Source organism: Misgurnus anguillicaudatus, chromosome 17 (assembly GCF_027580225.2).
Source record: "Misgurnus anguillicaudatus chromosome 17, ASM2758022v2, whole genome shotgun sequence".
NCBI classification, from domain to species: Eukaryota; Metazoa; Chordata; class Actinopteri; order Cypriniformes; family Cobitidae; genus Misgurnus; species Misgurnus anguillicaudatus.
Window position 1 is genome coordinate 29,431,949 of NC_073353.2, and position 19,755 is coordinate 29,451,703.

Consider the following 19,755-nt stretch of genomic DNA (forward strand, 5'->3'; position numbering starts at 1 on the left):
TTTTTATTAACTCTTCCCCCGCTATTGATCTCGTCAATTAAGAGTATACATTTGCATAAAAAACGTGTTCCTGATGAATTTTTATGTTAATCTGCATGTCGTCCCACTTACCCAATTTATGAAAAAAACTGAAGCCAAAACGTTATTTACTAATTTTAAACTTGGTGTATGTTTTGACATTATTTTTTTGTATTTATTTTTATATTTATTTTTATTTATATTTATTTATTTTTATTTATTTATTTATATATATAAAATAGCAAAAAGCTGAAATAATTGCATTTTTTTTAAGAAATTTTGTTAGAGATCAGATTTTTGCTTTTTTATATAAATAAATAAATAAATAAATATAAATAAATAAATAAATAATATATATATATATATATATTTTTTTTAAATACCCATATTTAAGAGTTTATAAGCAGAGAAAAACAATATAGATAGGATGAAAGTTTGTTTTCCTGTTTTGTTTGTTTGAAAGCAGAGGGTCTGTTCTTTCATTTGATATATTTGTATGTTTATATATTTTTAGAAGAAAATTTTCCCGGAAGGCATTTGGGAAACTTTAGTGAAAAGCACCAAAAATGCTCGAGGGCAACTTTTCAAAAAATAGCTGGCGGGGAATGAGTTAATAATTTATTATACCACGGGCCTGTTGAATACTATATTCTGATTGATTGAGAACTGTTCTGTGGTTGTTGATTAATTTCTTTTTCTGTAAAACGCACAACTAACATTTCAAATGTTTTAAAATAACCACCAGAGCAATGCTTGTGGTAACTGTGGTATAAGCAGAATAATGCATACCCGCAATGAAACGCGTTACCATATTTTCGAATTATACCATGGGTCTGTTGAATGCTGCATTCTGATTGGCTGAGAAATGTTCTATGGGTGTTGATTATTTTTCTGTAAACCGCACACCTAACTTGTCAAATGTCTTAAAAATAGGCACCAGAGTAATGTTTGTGGTAACCGTGGTATAAGCGGAAGAATTGACTTATTTGAAATTATACCACGGGTCTGTTGAATGCTGCATTCTGATTGGCTGAGAAATATTCTATGGGTGTTGATTATTTTTCTGTAAACCGCACACCTAACTTTTTAAATGTCTTAAAAATAGACACCAGAGCAATGTTTGTGGTAACCGCTTCGCGTCGTGCCGCATTACCACCTTGGTGTGCATTATTTTCTTATAATTCAATGTCCCGTCGTCAATTATTCCTTACATAATGCACATCTGCTTTGCGTCGTGCCGCATTACCACCTTGGGTGTGCATTATTTTCTTCTAATTCAATGGCCCGTCGTCAATTATTCCTTACTAATTCAACATCCTGTCATCAATTATTCCTTAATAATATATATAGCTGCAACTGGTAAATGATGTATTCTCACTTAATTAAATAACAGTTTTTATAGCCTAACAGCTTTGTTTACCTTGTTGTGTCATGGAATGCATTTGGCGAAAGTAGTAAAAACTCAAAATGGAGTTTAATTTATACGGACTCTAAACGAGCCAGTGGAATGGATTTGAGGATGCAACAGCATGGAAGTCAACATTGTGGCTAAAATGTGTAACAGAGTTAAATAAATTAGAGCATTTCTCTATTGGAATAGATGAATAAATTTGATTGATGGCGCTTTGACAAGTGATTATGTGCTAAATTAAAGAAAAAGTTAGTGAGTCCAATATCATTGGTCTTAAAAACTGTTCCACCCACATATAATGGTTCTGACGCCCATGTCTAAACTGCATATCTGACAGTGTTTCTGGCAACCATTCCATTTGTTTCTTGTCATTCACTCAGTGGTCTCTTCTCAAATCAATATTTCATGTCTATTTATTTATTGATTTATACAGTATGTAACTAGTGTAATAAGTCAGTCAGCTGGTCGCAACACCTTCGGGAGAATACTAGACCCCTCGACTTTCCATCATGCTCTTGCTGTTAGTTTATTTTGTGATCATGACACTGTACATTACCTCTTATGTATATTGACTATTTTATATTTGATTATTGCACTGTGTAAGCAACAGTGGGGCTCTTAAAATAGAGCACAGTAAAAAAAGCATGAATGGCTTCAGTTAGGAAGAAGGATAATATTGGAACTAATTTTATTTTCATTCCTTAATTTTTGCTGAAATTTAATGAGAAGTGATCACCCACAGGTTTTTGAATTGGCTGTGCCAGTACCGTGTGTGTGTTTTGTGTGTCAATGTAGTTCAGTTCAGCCATTAAAATGCACTTCGTGATTCTTTTCCCTTAAAAGCGATTTCCGTTATATAGTAATTTCAACTACATAAATATAAAATGAAGAGGGCAAAAGCAAGTAGGAAGTCTCTGAAATACGATTACAGAAATAATTCCCCATATGTAGCTCATTTGCACTGTTTTGATAACAATTTACATGTAAGGCCTGTTCATTTAGCAGGCACTTGCCAAGCGACTTACGATTGAGAGATCATTTAATATTTTATCTAAAGTTTGACAAGTTGTTTGATCCATTAGGATGTTTATAAACCTTGAAGGCTTTTATAGACTTTCCAGGAAAAGCTTTGTGAACTTGTCTGCACTGTCAGAAAGAAAAAATGGTAAAAAATGAATGGTCCCTAGCTGTCACTGCAGTGATACCCTTTCAAAAAGTACACATTTGCACCTAAAGAGTTCATATTAATTGGAGGTACATATTGTTACCAAAGAGTGCATATTAGTACCATAAAGAAACATATTGGAACTACAAAGGTATCAATATTTATGCCAAATGTATACATATCTCTACCTTAATTGTACATATTAGGACTTTTTTGACCATTTTTTCTGACAGTGGCCTTCCATGTCTAATTTAATTTTATATGTAAAAATGTTTTTGTACACTCACCTAAAGGATTATTAGGAACACCTGTTCAATTTCTCATTAATGCAAGTATCTAATCAACTAATCACATCAGTTGCTTCAATGCATTAAGGGGTGTGGTCCTGGTGACGACAATCTCCTGAACTCCAAACTGAATCTCAGAATGGGAAGAAAATGTGATTTAAGCAATTTTGGTGCCAGACGGGCCGGTCTGAGTATTTCACAATGTCCTCGGTTACTAGGATTTTCACGCACAACCATTTCTAGGGTTTACAAAGAATGGTGTGAAAAGGGAAAAACATCCAGTATGAGGCTGTCCTGTGGGCGAAAATGCTTTGTTGATGCTAGAGGTCAGAGAAGAATGGGCCGACTGATTCAAGCTGATAGAAGAGCCACTTTGACTGAAATAACCACTCGTTACAACCGAGGTATGCAGCAAAGCATATGTGAAGCCACAACACGCACAACCTTGAGGCAGATGGGCTACAACAGCAGAAGACCCCACCGGGTACCACTCATCTCCACTACAAATAGGAACAAAAGGCTACAATTTGCACTAGTTCATCAAAATTGGACAGTTGAAGACTGGAAAAATGTTGCCTGGTCTGATGAGTCTCGATTTCTGTTGAGACATTCAGATGGTAGAGTCAGAATTTGGCGTAAACGGAATGAGAACATGGATCCATCATGCCTTGTTACCACTGTGCAGACTGGTGGTGTTGGTGTAATGGTGTGGGGGATGTTTTCTTGGGGATGTTTAAGCCCCTTAATTGGGCATCGTTTAAATGCCACGACCTACCTGAGCATTGTTTCTGACCATGTCCATCCCTTTATGACCACCATGTACCTATCCTCTGATGGCTACTTCTAGCAGGATAATGCACCATGTCACAAAGCTCGAATCATTTCAAATTGGTTTCTTGAACATGACAATGAGTTCACTGTACTAAAATGGCCCCCACAGTCACCAGATCTCAACCCAATAGAGCATCTTTGGGATGTGGTGGAAGGGGAGCTTCATGCCCTGGATGTGCATCCCACAAATCTCCATCAACTGCAAGATACTATCCTATCAATATATGCCAACATTTCTAAAGAATGCTTTCAGCACCTTGTTGACTCAATGTCATGTAGAATTAAGGCAGTTCTGAAGGCGAAAGGGGTTCAAACACAGTATTAGTATGGTGTTCCTAATAATCCTTTAGGTGAGTGTATGTATTCTGTATCTATTTCATATTTTTTATGTATATCCTACAAAGTCAACTGTATTAATTCAGTTTCAAAACCAAACCTACAGGTAAATAAATAAATCTATCCTGCATGTATCACTATCCCTTTACTGCTTATAAGTGGAACATGCATTCACCTAGTCATACGAATTCGAGGAAGATGACATTGTTAATAGATAACGGTGCTTGTGCGGAGTAATAAAAGCTCATGTCACAGATGTACCTTCCCTCCCTCGCTTTGCCTCTTAACAGCATTCAATTACTTCACTTGATTAACTTTTAATTTCCATCAATTCAAACGAACAAACAAACAAACAATATACCCCAGGCCTAGGGCGGCAATGTTAACAATGGCACAAATATGAATAGCCACAGATGCAAGCCATTTCCTGCTTTATCTTTACAGAAAAGTAGAATGCATTCACCTACACACAAGCTATTAGCATATTTATTGAATTTATTGCATAATCATATGCAGTACTCACTAGCTGCTAGAAATTTTCCAAAGCAAATGATTATGTTCAATGATGCTGTATCCGGCCTTTAGAAGTTACATCATTAGGAACATACTGTTATTTGAAGACGCTACATACAGTTAGTCACAGCGGGTCGGACACCTCAGGTTACCAGAAATGTGCACCTCATTTGAATAAGATAATGAAGGGATAGCACTCAAAGTTGTTCGCCACATTGCCTTTTGGAAATACTCCCAAGTCATGATGTAGGGTCAAACTCAAGCAACAGCAAGCACTCGAGTTTCACTTATTGACTCATTTGAGTTTGTGAAAGCACAGGCTTATCCCTGAATGCCTTCCTGCGAATTAAAGCAATCCAAAGCCTTTTAATCCAGGACACTTTGGTCAGTGTTTAGTCACAAAGTGTGATTATTTTTACTAATAGGATTAACTCGAGGAGTAGGAGTTGGCTGGTGATGATCCAAGCATTGCTTGCTTGCCAAGGAGTTGGTTTGCATGAATGGATAAGTGGTAAAGAGGGAGGATGTAACTGTAATTGACATTAAACTGTAATATATTGTTTTTATTTTGTCTAGAATATACATTTTGTGATAAACTTCCTGAATAAAGAGAGAGTAAAGAGCAAGGTAGTTCTGTGACTACTCTCCAGAGAGGAGATCAGATGGGCTTGACATGTAAAATGTCTCTTGGATGTCGTGTAGCTGTCAGTCATTCTGATTGGAGCTTGCAATTTCTCAGTATTGTGTGTAATACGAGACATTTAGTGAAAGATGTGTGTGGTCAATGGCCAATACATCTTGGACCATAGGCGCTGATTTCTTAGAAATAGTTTTTAGAAAGAACAAAAACAGATACGAACTCAGCAACAGCTTTATTTTTAACTTCTAATATTAGAGACATGCAATCAATAAATTATCTATTTCATCGATTACCATCATGATTATGTGACCATAACTTAAAGTAATAAAACAAATTTCTATAATACATTATTTGCATGTCCACATGAATTTATACTTTAGTATGCTTTAGCATTTACTATAGTAAACAGTGAGAAAACATTTCATCTTCCTTACATAATGTACTGACAGAGATATCGAACTAAAGTGCTTGTAGAGTCAAAAATATCAGGCCAATAATGTAATCTCGAGGTATACATACATGCATAAATACATGCATACAAATATCCAAGTTTACCTAAACTTACTGGGTTGATCTTTTTCACATTTTCTAGGTTGATAGAAGCACTTGGGACCCAATTATAACAACTAAACATGGAAAAAGTCAGATTATCATGATATGTCCCCTTTAATAAAGTACTGTATAATTCCTGGGGAAAAAATAACTTGTTACAGTAACAAGAGTATTTGTAATTCATTACTTCACACTAGAGGTCTTCACGGGTCCACTTAGATCCGAAAACCCGAGACCCGATCAGGTTCAGGTCTAAAAGTTTCACATGTGCCTCGGACACGGGTCTGGGACAATAATAGTGGCATCGGGTCTCGTGTAATATAAAATGAATGTGTTTTTGCTAAATGGGCCCGAGAAGACTTGGGCCCAGTTGCTGAAGCACCTAAAGTTTTTCCTTAAATATGACCCAAGGGGTAAATTCCCCTTAACTAAGAGAATAATTTAAGGGTGTTGCATACAGTATAATCCCTTAAATGGTTCTTTTAGGTAAGAGTAAGGGTGCGTCTCATTTCTCTGTCTTACCCCTTCCCCTTACCCCTTCACCTCGGTTTTGCGCGTTCGTGTGAGGCGAAGTGGTGTCTCAATTCTCAAGTTTGATCAAGGGCTAGGGCCAAGGCGTAGGGATACATAGCCCTTGAAACGAAGTGTGATAAGGACCACACTTGAAAGAGAGTGGTAAACGTTAACGTAGGAATATCTCGGGAGAGCCGGCATCAAGACGTTTTATTGATGAACGTCGAACTGTCAAGGAGTCGCACAAATGAAAGTAACGTTATTTTCTGCAGTTTAATTGAGATTATATTATGACACTCATGTTTTATGATACTTTTAATAAAATGTTCAAGCTGTTTTAATTGTAATGTTTTTGTTTTGAATCGCTAGTTAAGGCGCTAGCAAGCAGCTAAGTTATGCGCTATTTGTTGAGCTCCGCTCAGGCAATCGATACCACAACCTGAGACAACGGCATCTTCTTTGTTTGTCAACGCTTGTCTGTTTACGTAGCAGCCAGTTAGCGGCAAGTAAGATGACGCAAACGGTAATCGAGTGGTGTCTCATTTTTTAGACGAACGATCTGTCTTACCCCTTTCCCTTTACTCGGTTTCGAGGGGCAAGGGGAAGACGAAGACAAAGGGGAAGGGGTAAGACAGAGAAATGAGATTGGCCCTAACACAGGCCACAGAGTCACGTAATAGAAATTGCTCTCTACACTCCTAGTAGCCTCCAGCAAAAAAAAAAAAAAATGTGTGGAGGAAGTGACGTATGCTGTAAAGCAGTTGAATTTTGTAGTTTTTTTGTGCTCTGTTTACTACCAGAAACCCTAAGTTTTAAAGTACAGTAAAAGCGATACAGACCCCGTCAGGCTATGGTAGACATGTCATTCAACCTATTTAAAGTCGATGTACTATCACAAGGGTCTTGAAAATGTATTATGAACGTTGAAAAATTACATGGTGTCGCTTTAAGTATGACACTTAAGGGGTAAATTCCCCTTAACTAAGAGAATAATTTAGGGGTATTGCATTCAGTATAATCCCTTAAACGGTTCTTTTAGGTAAGAGTAATCGTTAAGTGTTCCACGACAGCAACTCAGGTTTGTCGTTATAAAATACTATTGTTGCCATGAAGATGCAACAGAAAAACTTAAGGGTTTTTCTGCAACACCCTTAAAGAAATAGTCTACTCATTTTCAATATTAAAATATGTTATTACCTTAACTAAGAATTGTTGATACATCCCTCTATCATCTGTGTGCGTGCACGTAAGCGCTGGAGCGCGCTGCGACGCTTCAATAGCATTTAGCTTAGCCCCATTCATTCAATGCTACCATTTAGAGATAAAGTTAGAAGTGACCAAACACATCAACGTTTTTCCTATTTAAGACGAGTAGTTATACAAGCAAGTTTGGTGGTACAAAATAAAACGTAGCGCTTTTCTAACCGGATTTAAAAGAGGAACTATATTTTATAGTGTAATAGCACTTTTGGGAGTACTTCGACTCATCTGAAAAGTCCGCTCCCCTTCTCACTATCATAATGGGAGAGGGAGGGTGTTACTGCGCCGGGTCGAAGTACTCCCACAAGTGCTATTAAGCCATAAAATATAGTTCCTCTTTTAAATCAGCTTAGAAAAGCGCTACGTTTTATTTTGTACCACCAAACTTGCTTGTATAACTACTCGTCTTAAATAGGAAAAACGTTGATGTGTTTGGTCACTTCTAACTTTTACTCTAAATGGTACCATTGAATGAATGGGGCCAAGCCAAATGCCACCGAAGCGCCGCAGCGCGCCCCAGCGCCCACGCGCACGCACACAGATGATAGAGGGATGTATCAACAATTCTTAGTTAAGGTAATAACATATTTTAATATTGAAAATGAGTAGACTATTCCTTTAAGTTTAAGGGAAACATAAGGGTGAACTTAAGGGAAAATTACGCTTTATTCAACCGCATCCCGAACTCTCTCGCGTGTGTGCGTCAATGTCTTTTTCAAACCTCTCATCTGTTTGCCAAGAGCGTTTGTGACATTGTGTGGCTGGCAGTAGGATAATTTTCGTTGAGACAGACATGTCAGTCAATTTTAAATGTACATTTTAGCAGTTACCTGGGTGTTGTCGTCAGATATCAAAGTAAAACAAATGGAGCAGGCCAAATTGGTTGCGAGGCCACCGGAGTTTCTTTCTGTCTGACTGCTGCGTGTGGGTTTGCAGAATGCACACACGTCAGTGCTGTTTACATTTGGGTCCAGTCGGGTAAAAAAAAAATTCCACTAGTTCGGGTCGGACTCGGGTCTAATTTTCTAGGGTTTGTCTTGGGTTGGGTCTTTCTTTAAAAAAAAAAACATATTTATGCACGTCGGGTTTGGGTATAAAGTGATTCAGCTCATTTCGGGTCGGGTACATTTCTTTGGACCCGAGAAGACCTCTACTTCACACCCCTGACTATAACTATGTAACCTTGTTGCAACTTGTATGCAATTATAGCAGTAGTTAGTTTTTTTTTTCATTAAGACATTAGAAGGAAATGTTAGGAGAACCTTTTTTTTTTTTTTTACATCAAATTGCATTAAATATTGTGTCTCCACCTATTCTTAAACAGATGCTTACAGGCTTGTTAAAATGCACACACTTTTTATTATGAATGTTGAGCATTACTGGTTTAAACTTTGGCCTCTTTCAGCGTTTCCCTCTGATCATTTTAAGATTCGAAAGTAAATTCTCTGCATCAGTATTTACTGTTATTCTGTCCATTGCTTAAAACATACAATGTAAAAAATGTCTGTAGAAATTACAGTATTAATGGGTATTACTGGCAACTAATTGCCAGTAACTTACTGTAGATTTTACATTTATGTTATTTACTGGCAACATTTTGTTCAAAGTTAAATGGACATGAAACATTTTTTGACTTTATCTTCTACAGTAAGTGGTAACACTTTATTATAATGTTCATGATTTAACATTAGTTAATGTATTAACTAACATGAACAAACCACGAGCAATACATTTGTACAGTATTTATTCATCTTTGTTAATGTTAGTTAATAGAAATAAAGCTGTTCATTGTTTGTTCATGTTTGTTCACGGTGCATTAACTAACGTTAACCAAATTTTAATAAAGTATTAGTAATTGTTGAAAATAACATTAATAAAGATTAATAAATGCTGCACAAGTGCAGTTCATCATTAGTTCATGGTAACTAATGTAGTTAACTAATGTTAATTAATGAACATTATAATAAAGTGTTACCCAGTAAGGGTAAGTTACTGGCAACCAGCTGCAAAATTACAGCAAATATTTTAGAGTGTATGTCAAATCATTACTTCTTTTTTTTTGAAATTACAATTTGGTGGTTTAAAATTCAGTTACAATATTATATTACTTTGCAGGAAATATTTAAAAATGTATTCAGACTGATTTACACTGATGCTAATATTGCTCTTTAGCTTGCGTTTAGAGATCATTAAAGGCACAATTCACTCAAAATAATTCTCTCCTCATTTAGTAACCCTCATATCTCATACTATATAACATGCCACTGGTTGCCATAGGATTTTGTTAAATGGAAAAGAAACAAAATATTCAGTATTTAACCGAAATAAGAAAAACATACAGCGGTTCATTGATGGAGGCAATGATGTAAATGATGACAGAATTTATTTTTAAGTGAACTTAATTAGATTATTTATAGTCTTCAGGAGTGATTTATATTTGCAAATTTTGCCTGTATTATTTGTGTCCTCTTGAGACATTTTATAATTATTGTCCTCCCTAGTTGTTTATGGCCAAGCCTAGACGGTTTCATCAGATGCACCGGCATTGCCGCGAGTCACGCCTGGCTTGACGTTAACTTCTAGTCTATGCTTGTTTATCTGGCTTGCAACTTAACTGACCTCAGGAACAAATACTTTGTGAAAAAAATAAAATGTTTTGGTTTCCAAAAGACGAGGGGAGACAGTGGGCATGGATCACCGCTGTGCGAATTTGGCAGCTAGGCAAGAATTTAAGTATCTGTATCTAACATTACAATTATTTTACACATTTTAGCCAAAGTTATGGTTAGTATGCTTAAAGGATAAATCCATTTTCTTTAAAAAATCCAGATAATTTACTTACCACCAAGTCATCCAAAATGTTGATGTCTTTCTTTGTTTAGCCAAGAAGAAATTATGTTTTTTGAGGAAAACATTTTAGGATTTTTCTCATTTTAATGGACTTTAATGGACCCCAACACATAACAGTTTAAAATTGCATTTTCAGCGGAGTATCCAAGGACTCTAAACAATCCCAAACGAGGCATAAGGGTCTTATCTAGCGAAACGATTGTCATTTTTGACAAGAAAAATAAAAAATATGCACTTTTATACCACAACTTCTCGTCTATTTCCGTTCCTGTGATGCTCCAGCGCGACCTCACGTAATTGCGTAATGCTGTGGAAAGGTCACGTTAGATTAAATGCACATTTGCGGATCATTTTAAACAATAAACTGTGACACAAAGACATTAATTAGTATCATTCGACATACAACAACTTTGGAACGGTCCTTTTTCTCCACACTTGTAAATACTGGGGAGTAGTTTCGCATTCGTCATCTGTGACCTCTTGACGTAATGACGTATTGCACGAGGTCGCGTTGGTGCATCACAGGACTGGAGATAGCCCAGAAGTTGTGTTTTTTTTCTTGTCAAAAATGACAATTGTTTCGCTAGATAAGACCCATATGCCTCGTTTGGGATCGTTTAGAGTCCTTTGATACTCCGTTGAAACTGCAATTTTAAACTGCATTTAATCTGTTAAGTGTTGGGGTCCATTAAAGTCCATTAAAATGAGAAAAATCCTGGAATGTTTTCCTCAAAATACACAATTTCTTCTCGAATGAACAAAGAAAGACATCAACATTTTGGATGACATGGTGGTGAGTAAATTATCTGGATTTTTTTTTTAAGAAAATTGACTAATTCTTTAAGCTATAATTTTTAACCAAGGTAATTTACTGGTAATTTATTTAGCTTGTTTTTAAAAAATCTACTCTAGAATGACTAGATGTTGTTATTGATTCTATGCAGAAGATAAGTGTGGGCCACAAAAGCCGTTTGTTTGTTGTTGCTGCTGAAACCCTCTATACTGCATTTTTTTGTATTGTAATTATAAAATGTATTTTGATATATATGGCATTTACTTTAACAACCAACCTGCGTGAACTTTAATACTTGTGAACTTTAATTTGTAACAACCCTCGCAAATTAAATTAGTTCTTTCTCAGGGAAGCAGACCTATGGCATGCTTATTAAACACTACTTCTTCTCCAATGACCATGGCTTGTGCTAAGATCAGCATCTTAATTTGGTCCCATATTAATTAGGGGGCTCTGGAAGCAGGCAAGTGATTGGATTAAGGCAGACCTTGGAGAAACAAAGGCCATGAAGGTCTCTACTGCTGGCCTGTAATTAATCCATATGGGAAAGTGAAATACAAACTTCTGCATGTTTCTCTTTTCTCTGAAATTTGTGTGGGTGTATTGAATTTACAGTTTGTGTGTACAGGCCATCTGTGCATCATTCGACTTCACTTATGAAGAGTTTTGCATCAAAGTTATTGATAGCTACTGTACCGCACCGTTCAAAAATTTAGAAACACTTACTCATTGTTTATTTATACTTTTCACATTTTAGAATAATAGCAAACACGTTGAAACTATTGAATAGGTTCCAAAATATGCAAGCATCTTCAAATAAGTCACATTTAGCCTCGAATTTGAAAAATTATACCCTTGTCATTTTATAAAGCAGCTTATTGAGGTCTCACCCTGGGAAGCTTTTTAAACTGTTTTGGTTCCATTTATTATGGGCTGTTATTGGCGGTTTGTGCCTCACTTTTAAGTAAATTTTTCCATTTGGGCACAATTATATTTTTGACTACAACGGTTATTACAAACATTTAAGGTCAACTTCATATGAAAGATCTTTTAAATGATGCGAGACATTTCAGTGAAGTGTCTATCAACCTTAAAGGAACACTCCACTTTTTTAGAAAATATGCTCATTTTCCAGCTCCCCTTGAGTTTAACATTTCATTTTTACCGTTTTGGAATCCATTTAGCTGATCTCTGGTTCTGGCGCTACCACTTTTAGCATAGCTTAGCATAATCTATCAAATCTGATTAGACCATTAGCATCACACTTAAAAATTACCAAAAGAGTTTTGATATTTTTCCTATTTAAAACTTGACTCTTCTGTAGTTACATCGTGTACTAAGACCGAAGAAAAATTAAAAGTTGCGATTTTCTAGGCCCGATATGGCTAGAAACTATACTCTCATTCTGGCATAATAATCAAGGACTTTGCTGCCGTAACATGGCTGCAGCAGGCGCAAAGATATTACCCAGCGCCCGAAAATAGTCCTCTTTGTTTTCTTTCAATAGCAGGGGACTTTTTTGGGGGGTGCTGCGTCATTTCATTGCGCCTGCTACAGCCATGTTACGGCAGCAAAGTCCTTGGTTAATACGCCAGAATGAGAGTATAGTTCCTAGCCATATTGGCCTAGAAAATCGCAACTTTTAATTTTACTTAGTACGCGATGTAACTACCGAAGAGTCAAGTTTTAAATAGGATAAATATCGAAATTCTGATTATTTTTGAGCGCGATGCTAATGTTCTAATCAGATTCAATGGATTATGCTAAGCTATGCTAAAGGTGGTACCATCACACCCGGAGATCGGCTGAATGGATAGTAAAACTCAATTGTTTAACTCTAGGGGAGCTGGAAAACAAGCCTATTTTCAAAAAAAGTGGAATGTCCCTTTAAAAATGTATTGTATATTTACTTTTTTAAATCAAACTATACAGAGACTTTATTTACAGAGTGTTCAATGTTTGCAGACTGTTCTGTCTATCAAGAAACTGTAGCTTTCACATTAGAAAATCAACAAAAGATGCTCCTAGTATAGTTTCTTTATAATTCCTTGGGAATCGAATCTGTGACCTTTGCATTGCTAACACCATGCTTTACCAGATGAGGTACTCCCAGTGATGGCCGGTGACTTCTTTTTTTGAGGGCACTCAATGCGAAGTTCGTCACAACATGTATGTAGCCCGTCATGTGTGGTTCCTTATTTCATAATATGCGTTCTGCGCGTCGAGTGATCCTATTTGCATCACGTGTCTTGTCAAAATAAGTGCCTGCTGCAGACGCGTCTAAAGGGTTTATGATAAAAGAGACGCTCGCGTTTGCCAGATACTCGCATAATCTAATGCGTAATCAGAGTTTACTGTTAAGGGAGTTTCTTGTGTGTATTTTGTGAACGTGAGCGTCTCTTATCATAAACGGTTTTGACGCGTGTGCAGCAGGCACTTATTTTGACAAAACACGTTTTGCACATGATTTTACTTGATGCATCAAACACATATTTTGAGAACGCAAGCAACACAGATGACACTCCGAACACTTATTTTGAATTTGCGCCCCTCGGATGAGCAGTCATGAGCCGCCACTGGCTACTCCGTTATGTAGTTTGACAGTCATCTGGGCATCGTACTGCAGCCTGTTGTGTACAGTAGCTTATGAAAGGAGCTGTATGATAGCAGTATGAATATTTTTTAAAAAGCGCACAGTTTTTGACAGGAAGTGTCCAGCGAGGAGACATATCCAACAGAGCAGTGTACCTTGCTTCAAGGACATTTTGTAATGCACAGTAGGGGATGTAATGCTGGATTTATGACAGGACACAATAAGCATCAAGTGAACTGCGTCACACGGTGCCGGCAGCAGTCCGTTATCAGACTCCTGTGGTGTGTCTGATGTGGGCTAAGGTGATCGTGATCGGAGGAATGACAGACCCATCACAGAGAACTTAGGGGCTTTGTCGTCAGTGTTTAGAAATGGTCACCTTTAATAAAATGTCTAAATTTAAACATTATTTCTGACTACTTTTAGTCACAAGTTTCAAAATTCAATAATTATTTTGTGTAAAACTACCACAGGAATTTATTTATGTTTTGCACACCCAATCCCTCTCCCAGAGGAGAACTTTTGCATTCCTAAGTTCAAAGAGGTGCTGATGAAAGACTAGATACTTTTTTTGAGTATTGTTGTCTGCCAGGTGCTTTCTTCAAAATGAAGGTGCTACACAATGCCATAAAGCAACCATTTTCTGGCTGTATGGTTCAATAAAAAGCCTTTACTACCTGCAATCCCTTTCTGTTTCACAAAAGGTTCTTTGTAGTGGGCAATGAAAAAAGTAAAAAGTGCTTCTTTTAAGAACCTTTGGCTGAATGGTTCTTTGAGGAACCATAAATGGGTCGTCTATGGCGTTGTTGTGAAGAAGAACATTTTGTTTTAAAAATTGTGTGGTGTAATTGAGGTCACTTGAGTTGGTTAGTTTGAGGTTACATAGTAAAATATAGGTTACAAGAGGATTGAAGCTTATGGGCTGTACCCAAGCTTTACCGGTCTTGACAACGGGGCTTCAGCCCTCAGTAGCATCCCTCTTTCTTCACTTGTTCATTGTGGCTTTTTCAAATCAACATTTATAATTATATGTAGAAGTGTTTAAGAGAGCTAATTAACCTGCTAGCAAAGCATTTTAGATTAGCAGTGGTAATCTCTTTCAAACAGGGCTGTCTAAATCTTACTGTGACTAAATCATCTGAATTAACTTTTAGACTTAAAAGGGGACATTTCAGGAAAATCTGATTTTTCCATCTTTAAGTGCTATAATTGGGTCCCCAGTGCTTCTATAAACCTAGAAAATGTGAAAAAGATCAACCCAGTAACTTAGTAAACCATTCTTTGCAAGCATGTGAAAAAAAATAGGTCATTAAAATTTGGCTCCCCTTGTGATGTCAGAAGGGGATAAACAGCCCCTTAATCTGCGCTATCCAAGCATGGCACTGCCATTTAGTGCAGAGATCAGCTCATTTGCATTTTAAAGGACACACCCAAAAAAGTCACATTTTTGCACACACCTACAAAGTGGCAATTTTAACATGTTGTAATAAATTATCTATATGGTATTTTAAGCTAGAACTTCACATACATACTCTGGGGACACCAAAAATTTATTTGACATCTTAAAAAAAGTATTGTAAAATGTCCACTTTAATTCTTCTATTGCATGTTTACACACTCAAAAATCCTGTAATGGTAAAACATTTTGTTTGTTATTTAAAGAGAGAGTTCACCAAATAATATATTAAAAAATGTTTTGATAAATATTGATAACCATACAGTTGATGGCAACCATTGACGTACATAGTATTTTTCCTACTATGGAAGTCAGTGGGTGTCGTCAACTGTGTGGTTATCATCATTTATTTAAAAAAAAATGGTATACTGTATAACATGAGTGTGATGACAGAATTTTCATTTTTAGGTAAACTATCTTTTTATTTTGTAGTATACAGATCATTTTAACAGCATTGCATTTATTATAGTAAAGTAACAAATGTATGCCGCCTCTGAAGTTTCACAATCTGGGACTGTTACAAAGACAGGTATGATTAGACACCTGTTCCTGTGATATCTGTCAGGTGTAAGTACATTTTATTCATTGTGAAAAATACCCCCCCGAATGAGAACTGCACTGTCCTCAAGTTTTTTGAAGTTTAAAATACTTCATCCTATTCCAGCATACAGTAAAAGACGTCTAAAAGTAAACTATGATATCGCTAGCCTCTTTGTTTACATTTATGCATTTGGCATACACTTTTATAGATATTTAAGGGTGCACTCACATTATCCCAACCAAACTGCGCCCGAGCAAGTTTGACCCCCAAAGCCTGTCTCGTTTGACTAGTGTGACTAGTTTTGTTAATCGCACCCTGGCTTGCAGAGGTGGGTTTGGGCGCGGTTCACTTGGGCTCAGGATTACGTGAACATCTGAGCTGCACATGCGACAGATCAACTAAGCAATATAATAGGCATGTGAGAGGGCTGTGTGTCAACGTGCCCCAATCCAAATCGAATTTTGATGGGCTCCAGTGTTAAAAGAGTGCTTAACTTCCTGTTTTCTTCAAAACTATCGCACCCTTGTGACGAAAGCATGCTCGGGCTCGTCAGGATAAGTGCGTGCTTCTGGTGGAGTGGGGAGGGGGCATTTGCGCTCGGGCACGGTTCGGTCAGGTTAGGTACAATATGAGTGCATGCTAAGTGACCTCAGGGAATCAAACCCATGACCTTTGCACTGTTAATGCAATGTTTTACCAATTGAGCATTAAGGATACTTTGAACTCTGTTGTTGGACCCTCAACATTGGGGTTATATTAGGGCAGCACAGTCTGTTAAGATGGCCAATAGAAGACTGTTAGACGGGAGTGACCTGTTTTGAAAAAGTAATCTTTCAATATTTTTGCAGATGCATCTGATGATTTTAGTGTTAATAATTAGCTATTATTGAAGTGCTATGTTAGTCAGTAATAACACATTAAGCCACAGCTCAGTTCACTTAACATTAAACAGGATGCAGTATTTTACTGAAAGATTGATACTTAAACAACATGACTTCGTCTTGGTATGCTGTCTTTATTCAAATGATTTTTACCTTTAAGATAGCCTCCATTTATCTACTGATGCTGATGATTCTGCACTGCAGAATCTATATTGTATTAGTAATGACAAACAGCTTCATCTAAGTGTATTGCTGGTGTTGCAGCTAAGACAAAGATAAATGAACTTCTGATGATTTTGCAGCTTTTAAACAAGTGATAAATAGGTTTAGTACAATGAAACACCTGCCTTTTAAATTGCAATAGATGTATTTTAATTCATGCTGCCAATTTAAACATGTAATTACGCCACTTGACACCTATGTACATTACAGTAAATTCCACAGTAACTTGTTTTGCTACCATAGGAACCTTGACATAGCACCTAAATACAACAAATTGTTTTTGTAAAGATTATACAGTAACATGAAATATGTGTCTCGATTCTATGAATTAGTACTTGGATAATCATGGTAATCAGACACAATATGTAAAGAATAAAAGAACAGATTTGCATACATTCATTTGTTCATAATTAATGTTTAGCGACTGCATGTCCTTTTTGAAAAGCTCTTATTCTTGAGAGCTCATCATTTCAGATTCACATAGTGTCTTACAGATTTTCCAAGCTGGTAAATTGTCAGTCTTTGTACTAATTGTAATTGCACAGTTGCATCCACACCCACAAACGTCAGAAAAGAGCAGTGAACAATAGCTGGTTGGGTCTGTTGCTTTTCTCAGGAACTGCCACATGATTTAATATATGACAGGCAGACATGGGCTTTCAGAGACGTGCTGATTTGGCCTTTGTTGCCTGTGAGTGTGTGAAAATAATTTTAGGTTGTTACAATAGTTTTCCACTGAGACCTTACGGAGAGAATGACAGGCAGTACAGCGAGGAAGGGAGGGATAAAACAAACTCGACAGTGAATTTAAGAGTCGTCTTAATAGAAAATTGTCATGTTATGTTCATTTTGTCAGATATTCCACACACAAAACACAATGTGTTTTTTTTGTTTGCAATGTGTATTGTGTTTAATATCATAGAGTGGGATCAGCTTTAACAGATACTGAAATTACAAACCTTTAAATCATATTTTTAAGTTGTTAGAATTGGTCTGTGTAGCGTTTCACTTTTTGTCCTGTGATGATTGATGACTATATCAAACTATCTCAATCTCTTATTATAATAAATCTCTGTGGTTAAATAAACCAAGTGTATACATTGTTAAAAACATTACAATCATAAAATAGCAAGATGTTTTTTAGTATTGCATACTGCTCGAAAGAGCATGGTGCTAGCAACACCAAGGCTTTAGGTTTTATTCCAACACAATGGTAAAATGCATACCAAGCTTAAATGCATTGTAAATCACTTTGGATAAAAGCATCTGCCAGCTGCATGAAAGCAAAAGTAGATGATGAAGTCATTGAAAAATAACCAGATGGAGCGCAAAGAAATGTAATAGAACACAGGGGATCTGAGATTTGTTTTATTTTTTAATTGTGATGCTTTCAACTTAATGTGCTGTCACAGCTCATGGCAGTTCAGTTCAATTGCAAAATGTATTGGTGTGGACTGTAGAATATAGTTACCACCATAGTTAAGTAGTTGAAAAGTCGAGAGCAATACATTTCTGTTTCTTGTGGCTACCTAGAACCAGTTGAATTAGGATCCAATTTTTTTTATTAATGTTAAAAACCTGTTTAGCAATTAAATAAGCACGTTCATTAAAAGTTTATGTAAAAATGAGTTTTGTTAAAGTCCCCCTCTGGTAAAAATCAAGTTTTTATTGTTGCATATACACTCACCTAAAGGATTATTAGGAATTATTAAATTTTTCATTAATGCAATTATCTAATCAACTAATAACATGGCAGTTGCTTCAATGCATTTAGGGATGTGGTCCTGGTCAAGACAATCTCCTGAACTCCAAACTGAATGCCAAAATGGGAAAGAAAGTGATTTAAGTAATTTTGAGCATGGCATGGTTGTTGGTGCCAGACGGCCGGTCTGAGTATTTCACAATCTGCTCAGTTACTTGGATTTTCACGCATAACCATTTCTAGGGTTTACAAAGAATGGTGTGAAAAGGGAAAAACATCCTGTGGGGAAAATGCCTTGTTGATGCTAGAGGTCAGAGGAGAATGGGCCGACTGATTCAAGCAGATATAAGAGCAACTTTGACTGAAATAACCACTCGTTACAACCGAGATATGCAGCAAAGCATTTGTGAAGCCACAACACGCAAAACCTTGAGGCGAATGGGCTGCAACAGCAAAAGACCCCACCGGGCACCACTTATCTCCAATACAAATAGGAAAAAGAGGCTACAATTTGTACAAGCTCACCAAAATTGGACAGTTGAAGTTGAAATGTTTCCTGGTCTGATGAGTCTCGATTTTTGTTGAGACATTCAAATGGTAAAGTCAGAAATTAGCGTAAAAAGAATGAGAACATGGATCCATCATGCCTTGTTACCACTGTGCAGGCTGGTGGTGGTGTAATGGTGTGGGGGATGTTTTATTTGCACACTTAAGGCCCCTTAGTGCCAATTGGGAATCGTTTAAATGCCACGGCCTATCTGAGCATTGTTTCTGACCATGTCCGTCCTTTCATGACCACCATGTACCCATCCTCTGATGGCTACTTCCAACAAGATAATGCACCATGTCACAAAGCTCGAATAATTTCAAATTGGTTTCTTGAACATGACAATGAGTTCACTGTACTAAAATGGCCCCACAGTCACCAGATCTCAACCCAATAGAGCATCTTTGGGATGTGGTGGAAGGGGAGCTTCGTGCCCTGGATGGGCATCCCACAAATCTCCATTAACTGCAAGATGCTATCCTATCAATATGGGCCAACATTTCTGAAGAATGCTTTCAGCACCTTGTTGAATCAATGCCACATAGAATTAAAGCAGTTCTGAAGGCGAAAGGGGGTCAAACACAGTATTAGTATGGTGTTCTTAATAATCCTTTAGGTGAGTGTATGTCTATGCTGTGTTTTCA

General features: G+C 36.8%; 1 protein-coding gene across 5 annotated transcripts in view; it reads left to right on the forward strand.

The window, feature by feature from the left end:
* Window positions 1-19,755, forward strand: part of lrp1bb (low density lipoprotein receptor-related protein 1Bb) — a 392,748-nt gene that overhangs the window by 137,451 nt on the left and 235,542 nt on the right. The window lies entirely within an intron of this gene.